The sequence below is a fragment of the Elephas maximus genome, chromosome 6 (genome assembly GCF_024166365.1).
Source record: "Elephas maximus indicus isolate mEleMax1 chromosome 6, mEleMax1 primary haplotype, whole genome shotgun sequence".
Taxonomy (NCBI): domain Eukaryota; kingdom Metazoa; phylum Chordata; class Mammalia; order Proboscidea; family Elephantidae; genus Elephas; species Elephas maximus.
The window spans coordinates 56,339,325-56,350,158 of NC_064824.1; the positions used below are offsets into that span (position 1 = coordinate 56,339,325).

The 10,834-nt window shown below is 41.3% G+C and overlaps 1 protein-coding gene across 6 annotated transcripts in view; it reads left to right on the plus strand.

Annotated features, from left to right (window-relative positions):
• Window positions 1–10,834, plus strand: part of TANC1 (tetratricopeptide repeat, ankyrin repeat and coiled-coil containing 1) — a 307,158-nt gene that overhangs the window by 30,485 nt on the left and 265,839 nt on the right. For 5 of the 6 annotated variants that reach the window (XM_049888783.1, XM_049888782.1, XM_049888776.1 and 2 more), the window contains exon 2: window positions 10,725–10,828. The gene's annotated coding sequence lies outside the window, so the exon portion shown is untranslated. Of the gene's footprint in view, window positions 1–9,104; window positions 10,596–10,724; window positions 10,829–10,834 lie in introns of those variants that run through there. The other variant, XM_049888779.1, reaches the window with a different exon arrangement.

Genomic DNA, 10,834 nt, shown 5'->3' on the forward strand with positions numbered 1-10,834 from the left:
GTTGCTATGACTGAATCGATTCAACGGCACTGAGTTTGGTTCTTTTCTTTTTGGTTAGCTCCAGCCTTGGTGGCACAGTGGTTAAGAGTTCCGGCTGTCAACCAAAAAGTCAGCAGTTTGAATCCACCAGCCACTCCTTGGAAACCTTATGGGGCCGTTCTACTCTGTCCTGTAGGGTGGCTATACAGTTACTATGAGTTGGAATTGACTTGATGGGAACAGGTTTGGTTTGGTTTTTTAACCCTAGCCCAGGAGCCCTGGTGGTGCAATGGTTAAGTGCTAGGCTGCTAACCAAAAGTTTGGCAGTTCAGACCTACCAGAATAAAGACCTAGCGATCTAGTCCTGTAAAGATTACAGCCTAGAAAACCCTATGGGGAGTTCTACTCTGTCATATGGTGATTAATCTAAAAAACAGACATTGTCTTTTGTCCTAAATTGCTTTTTTAACAAAATCAAATGTTGCAGAGTTGATTCCAACTCAAGATGACCCCATGTGTACTCCAGAGGGTTTTCAATGGCTGCGACCTTTTAGAAGTAGACCACCAGGCCTTTTCCTCTGAGGTGCCTTTGAGTGGACTGGAACCTCCAGCCTTTCTGTTAGCAGCTGGGCACATTAACCATTTGCACTCCCCCCAGCCCCCACCCCCCGCCTTTTTACCTAATAACGAATATAGCACGTGAGTGACTACTGTGTGGACGAATGTGCTGAGGTCTGACAGGAATACTGCAAACATCCATGGAACTTGACAGTATCCCTCCAGATCATTTAAAGAGTACTTAAAAAATTAAATCCTTTTAATAGGGAAAACTTTTCGGGTGCCTTGGGCAAAATATCTCTATTCCACTTTATCTACTCTTAACTTCCCAGGGGGATTTCTATCTCAGGACAACAGAAGATTAAAGTATCAGTGGGTCCTAATCTGTTTGTATTATGGTTTATAGATCACAGAATAGAATGTTGTTTTGCAATGAATTGTAGTAGCGGAATCTCTCTTTTTTTGGGGGGTGGTGGTGGTGGTAAGGGTAAGTAGAAAGCGAGCATGGAGAAGAAATAGAGAAAGAAGGTGGTATGCTTTAAAATACAAACTAGATTAGTTCCTATTGAGGATGAAAAAAAAAAAATCAATCCAGATGTCTGTGTCTCAATCTGAGAACTTCATATTACAGAAAAGTTGAGTTTTTTAATGTTTAAGATTTGCAATGATTCCCCCCCCCATTTTTTATTAACTTACAACTTGTAATCAAATTAATTAATTTGTGGGCTTTGTAATATTGTATTTGCTAAATCATTAGCAAATTTGCTGCATTGGAACTTGAATATGCTTTAGATTTTTAAATTAAAATTTTGGCATCATATGTTAGTTATGTGGGAAAATAGCTACTGTTTTGAGAAAGAGCTGATGAGATTTTTTTTTTCTTTTTAACCAGTGGTACAAATGGCATGTTTTAGCTTGCTTTGGACTTTGTTGAAACAAGTGAAACCACTCTAAGTGGAATTAGAGCTGGACAGAACTGAGTGTGAATTTAGGTTTGCTGGTTGTAAGAATTACATGAGATAATGTGTATAAAGCACCAACTGCCTGGTCTAGTTAAATATTCTGCAGATAATAGTTCCTCTGAAACTCTTAGAGGTGAGATGGGGATTCCGTGGGTGTGTGTTGCCACTGTGTTAAATAAGGTTGTCCTATAGCTCTCTTGTGCATTTACAAAGGAGTGTGACCTGTTGTGTATTCAAAGTTATTAGAAGCTGAGAGTTCCTCATTATTGCCATTGAACTTTTTAATGTAACGGTGGTTATGTGTTTATTTGTGTTATTCTCTTTTAAAAAGTCCCCCCCCCCACCCTTTTTTTTTGGTTGGGGTAGGGTGCAAATTCTAATGTAAAAATGTTGATCTTTGAAAAGCCAGAGGCAGGCTCCTGTTATCAGCCAACTTGAGCGTTATCAAATCTATTGGAGGCCAACCAGATCCCATTAGGTAATCCAACCCCACCAAGCAGATTGCCAGAGGGTAGGACACTTTAAACCCAGACTCCTGACGTGGCTTTCATTTTTTAAAACCTTCCTTGGGTTTTTTTTAGAATGGGTTAGTGAGAAGCCTTCCAGATTGAATGAGCAGTCTTATTAATACCTGTCTCTGTTCTCATTGCCTCCTTTCCTCCTCCCTCTCCCTGTTTAAACCTTACTTGCCTTTTAAGGCTCCATCCAGACCCCACATTTCTCAGGATGCTTCCCCAGACAGCTTTTGATCCCATGCTTGCACTTCTGTCTGTACTAAACATATTAGGGCAGGCCACCATTGTTCTTTCCTTTGATACGTTGGTCTCAGATTGTAACTCACCTTTCTCAGGTTGTAACTCGCCTGAGGGCATCTGTCAACTATTTTTTGCTCTTTTCTTTCCATTTCCTACGTGACTCAGTTCTGGATGCAAGATCCACCGTTTTATGTCTTTGAAGAATCCTCTGTAAGGTATCTTCTTTAATTTTAATTAAAAAATAACTTTTCACGTATACTGTTTAATGTTTGTCTTTTCACAGACATACAAACAGTAATAGATATTAAATGATAGACTCCCATTTTTGTTACGTAACTTGCTATTTTTACTTACATATACACACATAAATGGTGTATATTATTTCATATCAGAAAGTATTCTTCAACAAATGATTTCTAATCCTTATATGTTACTCATATTCTAGTTTGTAGGTGTAATATAATTTCCTCAACTATTTTAGTTAGCGTTAGGTTTCAAATAACGCTGCAATGAACATTCTCTTTCTGGAGTTTTATTAAAAGACTTCCAGTAATCACACTTTAAAATCAGCTTAACAAAGTAGTATTTTCTATGAATAAATTTGCAGAATCTGTTCTTTTTTTTTAAAATTGTGCTGAAAATATATGCGACAAAACATTCTCCAATTCAACAATTTCTACATGTATTTTTTGATGACATTGACAAACTGTTCATTTTCTTAGTATCTGAGTAACCACTGTGGCCCAGGACTGTGCAAAATGCAGTGAGGTACACTCAGAAATGCATATGATTGGAGAGGCTGTGGGGAGATTGGAACTCTTGTGCACTGCTGATGGGAACTCAAATTGGTACAACCATTTTGGAAAACGATATGGCACTTCTTTAGAAAGCTGGAAATAGAAATGCCATATGATCCAGCAATCCCACTCCTAGGAATAATCCGGAGATAGAAAAGCTGTCACATGAATAGACATATGACACCTCATGTTCATGGCAGCATTGTCCACAATAACAAAAAGATGGAAACAACCTAGATGCCCATCAGTAGATGAACGGATAAACAAACTGTGGTACATACACACAGTGGAGCACTATGCAATAATAAAGAACAATGATGAATCTGCAAAGCATCTCATAACATCGATGAATCTGGAGGGTATTATGCTGAGTGAAATAAGTCAGTCACAAAAGGACAAATATTGTATGAGACCACTACTATAAAAACTCATGAAAAGGTTTACACATAAAAAGAAACAATGTTTGATGGTTATGAGGGAGGGGAGGGGTGGGGATGGAAAAACACTAAATAGATAACAGATAAACAGCAACTTTGGTGAAGGGTAAGACAGTACACAATACTGGGGAAGCCAGCACAGCTTGACTAAGGCAAGGTCATGGAAGCTCCATAGACATCCAAACTCCCTAAGGGATGGAATTACTGGGCTGAGGGCTGTGGGGACCATGGTCTTGAGAACACGTAGCTCAACTGGCATAAAATAGTTTATACAGAAAGTGTTCTACATTCTAGTTTGGTAAGTAGTGCCTGGGATCTTAAAAGCTTGTGAGCGGCCATCTAAGATAAGATACTCCACTGGTCTCACCCCATCTGGAGCAAGGGAGAATGAAGAAAACCAAAGACACAAGGGAAAGGTTAGTCCGAAGGACTAATGGACCGCAACTACCACAGCCTCCATCAGACTGAGTCTAGCACAACTAGATGGTGCTCGGCCACCACTACCAACTGCTCTGACAGGGCAGAGCTGGAGAAAAATATAGAACAAAATTCTGACTCACAAAAAAAGACCAGACTTACTGGTCTAACAGACTGGAGAAACCCCAGAAGTATGGCCCCTGGGCACCCTTTTAGCTTAGTAATAAAGTCACTCCTGAGGTTCACCCTTCAGGCAAAGATTAGACAGGCCCATAAAACAAAAAATGAGACTAAAGGGGCACACCAGCCCAGGGGCAAGGAATAGAAAGCAGGAGGAGACAGGAAAGCTAGTAATAGGAAACCCAAGGTCGAGAAGGGGAGAGCGTTGACATGTTGTGGGGTTGGTAACTAATGTCACAAAACAATATGTGTACTAATTGTTTAATGAGAAGCTAGTTTGTTCTGTAAATCTTCATCTAAAGTACAATAAAAAAGAAAAAAATGTTTATTATAGTTCAAAGGATAAAACAAAACATGTATACCGATAGAAAGTGACGTCAGGTAATTAAATAAATACATATTTATTTAGATAAGATGGGCATTATATAACTTTAGAAGGAGTTCCAGTGGTATGGTGGTTAAAGCGCTTGGCTGCTAACTGAAAGGTAGGCAGTTCAAATCCACTAGCCACTCTGCAGGAGAAAGATACGGCAGTTTGATTCTGTAAAATTTCAGCCTTGGAAACCCTATGGGACAGCTCTACTATGTCCTATAGGGTCATTATGAGTCAGAATGGATAGCAAGGAGTAAATAACTATGCAAAATTTAAGAAAAAACAACTGAGGGCAAGGTGAGGGGTGGGCTAGGGGTGAGGCCAAGCTGGAATGCAGACTGTGATAAAAGACTGTGCCTGTGTTACAAATGTTGTACAACCTCACTGAAGAGCATAGGGGAAAAAAAGGAGTGGACTTAAGTAAATTTGGAAAATGGTGTTTTGACTAGAAACAGTAAGTCTAAAGATAGAAAAACTGTACCTAAACTGGACTCTAGTTGGTGAAGTTCTTTCTCATAGTAGGGGTATGGGTTAATAGTTCTGGAGCTGCTTTACATGTACACAGAGGCTAAACAAATAAGTAAACGAATGGTGGATGGTGGGAGCCAGGTTTCTTAACAATGGAGAAGGAAGTTACAAATAAGCAAGGGAGGAAGGCTAGAATGAGCCACATGTTACCGGATTAAAGTCTGAGACATCAGTATGAATTTATGATTAGCTTAATATAGCTGCAGAAATATAGATACATGTTTATACATGGGTTAGCCTACATACATGTACAATCATGTATTGCATAGCATCCGTTCGGGCAATGTCCAACCTCGTGTACGTGCTTGTTCCCATGAGGTTATAATACAGCTCAGAAATCCTGATTGGAGAACGGGACTTAGGGACATAACCGTTTCCCACACACAACAGGTGTATCTTATGCCTTTTTTATACAAAAGTGATTGCACTGCCAGGTGTAGAATGGTACAGTACATATAGAACCTATAACTCATATGTCTTGATAGTCATAATAAACACCTGTGTTTCTGGCTTATGTATGTATTGTACTTTCTGTCATTGTTTTAATGTGAACTTTTCCTACTTACCAATAAAAAGTTTCTGTATAACAGTGTATGCTTTGACTCGTAGGCAGCAGCATCCAATCTCGTGTATTGCGCATCTCTTGAGTGTTGTTGTAGTGTTATCTGTTTAATTATCTTTAAAAAATATTGTGAAGTGCATCATGGCTCCCAAACGCAGCAAAACCAGTGCTAGTGTTAGCAGCAGCAAGAGGCAAAGGACAAGTATCAATTTGGAAGTGAAACAAAAGGTATCCCATATAGCTTTGCAAAGTATTATAATACGGCGTTTGCACAACGTCCAAATCACATTATGTTCTATTTCACAGAACTTATCGTGGATGTTAAGTGATACATGACTGCATTTCCTAGATTTTTCTTCTAAGAGGGCTTGGAAGCAACGACACCTCAGTAGTCGCAAACACACCCAGAACTTCGTTTCTAAACACCATTCTTCAGTGAAAAGAAGTAGGACTTCTATGGGTAATTATAGGGCTGGAGCAACTTGTATTGCCAGAAAGTAAGAAAGTGCTCAAAAAACAAAGGATGTGGTATGTCAAAAGGACGAAGGAGTCAACTTCAAAGAGCTCCTCATGACCCAGGCTGAAATAATTTTAGCAACAAAATAAATAATGCAGTATGGGATTATAACCCAAACTATAAAATAAATACACGTAAGTCTATACAGGGAGAAGGAGCCCAGGTAGTGCATTTGTTAAAGGGTTTGCCTGCTAGCCAAAAGGTTGGTGGTTTAAACCCACCAGCTGCTCTGTGGAAGAAAGATATGGCAGTCTGCTTCCGTAAAGATTTACAGTCTTGGAAACGCTATGGGGCAGTTCTGCCCTGTCTTGTAGGGTCTCTGTGAGTTAGAATTGACTCCATGGCAGTAGGTGGGTTATAAAGGGAGAAAAAACAAATCTTTATAGAAGAATTCTAAATAATTTATGTAGATACTTCTTCCTTGAAGGCATAATCCCTTCACTTGAGTGTGGGCTGGTGACTTGCTTCTAACATATAGAGTATGGAAAGGGGGGAAAAACAGTAAATTTACAGTGGAGAAACTGGCAGATGCTACCTTACCCAGGAGATCAAGCTTCATACTCTCAGTGATATGTTGATAGCATGACCCTAACATACTTTTCCTCTGTTATCTTCTCCCCCAAAATCCATAATCACAGTCTAACCATGAGCAAAAACATCCTACAAACTCAAATTGAGGGACAGTCTAAGACATACCTGACCAATACCCCATATACTCCTTACAACTGTTGAAGGCCATGAAAAACAAGGAAAGAATGAGAAATTGTCACTATCCAGAGGCGACTAAGGAGACATAACAACTAAATGCAATGTGGTATACTGGATTTGAATCCTGGAAAAGAAAAAAGGATATTAGTGGAAAAATTGGTGAAATTCAAATTCTGATTGGTTAATTTTTTTTCAATGACACGAAAAACTTTTTCCAACATTTTATTATGTAAACTTTCGAACACAGAGATAAGTTGAAAGAATTCTACAGTGAAACCCACTTACCCATCACCTAGAACCTGTGATTTAAGGTTTTGTGATCTTTGCTTTATTTACATGTATTTACTCATCAGTCCATCTTTAATTTTTTTAAAGCATTTCAAAACTGCAAACATCAGTACACGCCACTCTCTCTCCCTCACCAAAAAAAAAAAAAAACCTGTTTAAAAACGTAATTTCTACATTCTCTGCCAAGCACCTACCAGGCATTTCACAGTTGATAATGTGTCTGTTTGTGCCCTGTTGAGTGTAGAAAAAACCAGTTGCATCCAGCTGACTCCAGCTCATGGCAACCTCATGTGTATCAGAGTAGAACTGTGCTCCATAGGGTTTGCAGTGGTTGATATTTTGGAAGTAGATTGCCAGGCCTTTCTTCTGAGGAGCCTCTAGGTGGGCTGAAGCCTCTAGGCTTTCATTTAACAGCTGAGCACATTGACTGGTTGCACCACCCAGCGACTCCTGTTCAGCATAGAGGAAGGTGAAAGTTGGAGAGTGCGTAGGTAATGTAGGCACGTTCCAAGGTGATCACAGGTGTGGCTGATTACGTGACTATGCTTGACTGAAGAACTGGATCTCTGTAGGTGGGCTCTGGGGCCCTGAGGGGCCTGTGGGCATTCAGGAACTGACAACTGTGTGCCTGGCATGTGCTTCCAGTACTTCAAACTGTTTTCAGCAGTGTGTGCAGCTTTAAGGATGGCTGGAAGAGATGGTGAGTGTGTACTGGGATAGTACTGAGCTGCTGGACTTGTATAGCACCCAAGGATTTATTTGGGGGAGGCCAACCTCCCTCCCCTCTGCTTCCCTGGGAAAAAAAATAGTGCAAGGGGAGAGAAGTTTTATCTCTGGAGGGGATAGGAGGACTGATCAGCTCATCAATCGGAAGAGTGTAATTATGCAAAAAGGATAGAAATCACTCCCTGAAGGCCACAGACTTGGAGCTTTGCCCAGAAGAGGACTTTACAGCTGCTAACAGTGGCCCTATTCAGTTAGGGTGCATAATGATTTTAAAACTAATCAGGAACCAAAGCCCAGGGCTGGGGGCAAACACAAATATGTTGTTGACAGAGCAAACATCTAGATTTTGTCAGATAGGAAGTTGCTGAGGAAGGTCAGAATGATGTAATGGTGTGCTTGAAGCTTTCACCCTTAAACAGATGGGCCCCTCAGGTGCCATCTGCAGCTTCCCGGGGCCCTTCAGAATCACTTCCTAGAAATTAAATTGTCCTAAGTTAGGGTGAAGAAATTAGTATGGTAGCCATATCAGAAGCAAAACTAGACAAAGGAAGGAAATTTCCACTGGGTTGTCCGTTTCCTCTTCCACCCTGGCCTTATAAGTACACTTGAGACGTATTTTGTTCAGCTTTCTTGTTTAACACTTGAATATCTTTGCCTCCCCTAAATAGCCATCCAAAGTAAACTTCCCTTTCTTTTCTTAAGCTCCGACAACTGCATTTATCCCTACCTAAGCCAGTGTCAGCTGGATATTTTTCATAAGCTCCCTTGCTATTTTGGGTTCTCTGTTTTTGTTGAGCAGGAAGTAGTATTTTTGTTTCTGTTTTTTTTTTCATCAAAGGAAGGTTTGTTCTGGGAAGGCAGGGGGAGGGGATCCTTCTTGGTCTAGATCAGAGGAAGAAAATGTGCAGTATCATCTGTAAATGGTTGGTCATGACTCTTAACTGGTATTAAAAATATTTCAGAGTAGAAGCAGCGTCTGCTGTACTCATCCTTTTATCTATTAAACAACTATTGGCACACCGATGTGCTAGGTCCTGGGCATTCATGATGGGTGATGCAGTCTCTGCTCTCAGGGTAAAAAAAAAAAAAAAAATTTTTTTTTTTTTGAGAGACCCACAAAAGTGCATTTGACAGAGAGTGTAAGAGAAGCCTCAGGAGAGAGAGTGAGGAGGGGCTTCCTGGAGGAGGCGATTCTTGAGCAGTATCTCAAGGGAATAGCCAGTGAAGTGTGGGTTGGGCACAGGGGGGCCCTATGTGGTGGAGTAGTGTATGCAGGAGCTTAAGTGGTTAAGTGTGGATGGAGTGGGGAGGGCAAGAGGGGAGCTGTAGGGAAGGCCAATGGAAAGGTTGAATTGGAATAGGAAGGAAGTGGAAAAGCCCGGGAGCTACAGGTGGCAGGTAAGGAACAGGGGCAGGAAGTTGAGGTGAGAGCATGTCAAGCCCTCTGTCTTTGGTTTTCTGGGTTAAGCAGGAGGAAAAGACATTTGTTAGGACCAGGTTAAGGAGAATGATAAAAGTTAAAAATGGCTGCTGAGGGGAATTAGGGAGAGCTGTTTTAGGATGCTTAGTGCCCTTCTAGGTCAGAGACGTTCAGGTATAGTGGCATCTCTCTGTGTAGTTGTGTGATTTCTCTGGGGTCTTTTGGGTCTAGGGTGTAGGTGTGGAGAAGCTGAGCTATATGTAGTAGGAATCATCCAATGGGTGTGGCAAAAGAAGAGCGTTGCAGAGAACTGAATGTTCTGTCAAAAGGTTAAGTTGGACCATCAATGGTAGGTTCCATGCTGTGAGGAAATCAAGGGCAGTACACACCAAGGACTTCAAAGAAGAAGTACTGCTGGAGCGACGGTGTGTAAGAGCTGGAAAGATAGGAGGGTGTGGTCATTAAGCAAGAGTATAGGATTATGTCTTCTGACTGTGTAGGTGTGGCCATGAGAATGGTTGTCTAGAGGCAAGAAGAGCTAAGGATTAGAGGCTAGAGGATCAGTGTATACTAGTGATAATAACAGTGATAATGACTTCTCTCATTTATTAAGGGCTGACTGTGTGCTAGGCGGAAACCCTAGTGGCATAGTGGTTAAGCACTGCAGCTGCTTACCAAAAGGTTGGCAGTTTGAATCCACCAGGCGCTCCTTGGAAACTCTATGGGACAGTTCTACTCTGTCCTATAGGATCGCTATGAGTCGGAATCAACTCGATAGCAGTGGGTTTGGTTTTTTGGTTTTTATGTGCTAGGCAGGAAACCCTGGTGGCGTAGTGGTTAAGTGCTATGGGTGCTAACCAAAGGGTTAGCTGTTTGAGTCCACCAGCCGTTCCTTGGAAACTCTATGGCGCAGTTCTACCCTGTCCTGTAGGGTCGCTATGATTTGGAATCGACTTGACAGCAGTGGGTAGCGTGTGTGCTAGGCAAGAGGGCAGTGTGGCTCAGTGATGAATTCTTTCCTTCCATGCAGGAGACTGGGTTTGATTCTAGACTGATGCACCTCATGCGCAGCCACCACGCGTCTGTCATTGGAGCTTTGCATGTTGCTTTGATGCTGAACAAGTTTAAGGGGAGTTTCCAGACTAAGACAAACTGGGAAGAATGTCCTGGTGATTTTCTTCAGAAAATCAGCCAGTGAAAACCCCGTGGATCACAGCAGTTTGATCAGCAACCAATCGTGGATGTGGCGCAGGACCAGGCAGTGTTTCATTCTGCTGTACATCGGGTTGCCATGAGTTGGGGCCAACTTGATGGCAGCTAACAACAACAACATGTGAAATGCACTGCTGTAAATGCTTTGGACTCTTTAAGTACAACCCCATGAATAGGTACTATTATTATCTCAATTTATAGGTGAAGAAACTGAGGCCGAGAGAGTTTAAGTAATTGCTCAAGCTAATAAATGATCCATGTGGTCCAGGTCCCCTCCTTTAATCCCTCTGTTCTTATTCTCTTAGGAGCTGACTATTGGGGAAGAACAACTCAGAAGAAAAGGCTGAAAATTGTGTGTTAATCTCTCCTACCTCCTTTTTGGTGAATAAGGGGACGTTTCCAAAAATAGGTAAGT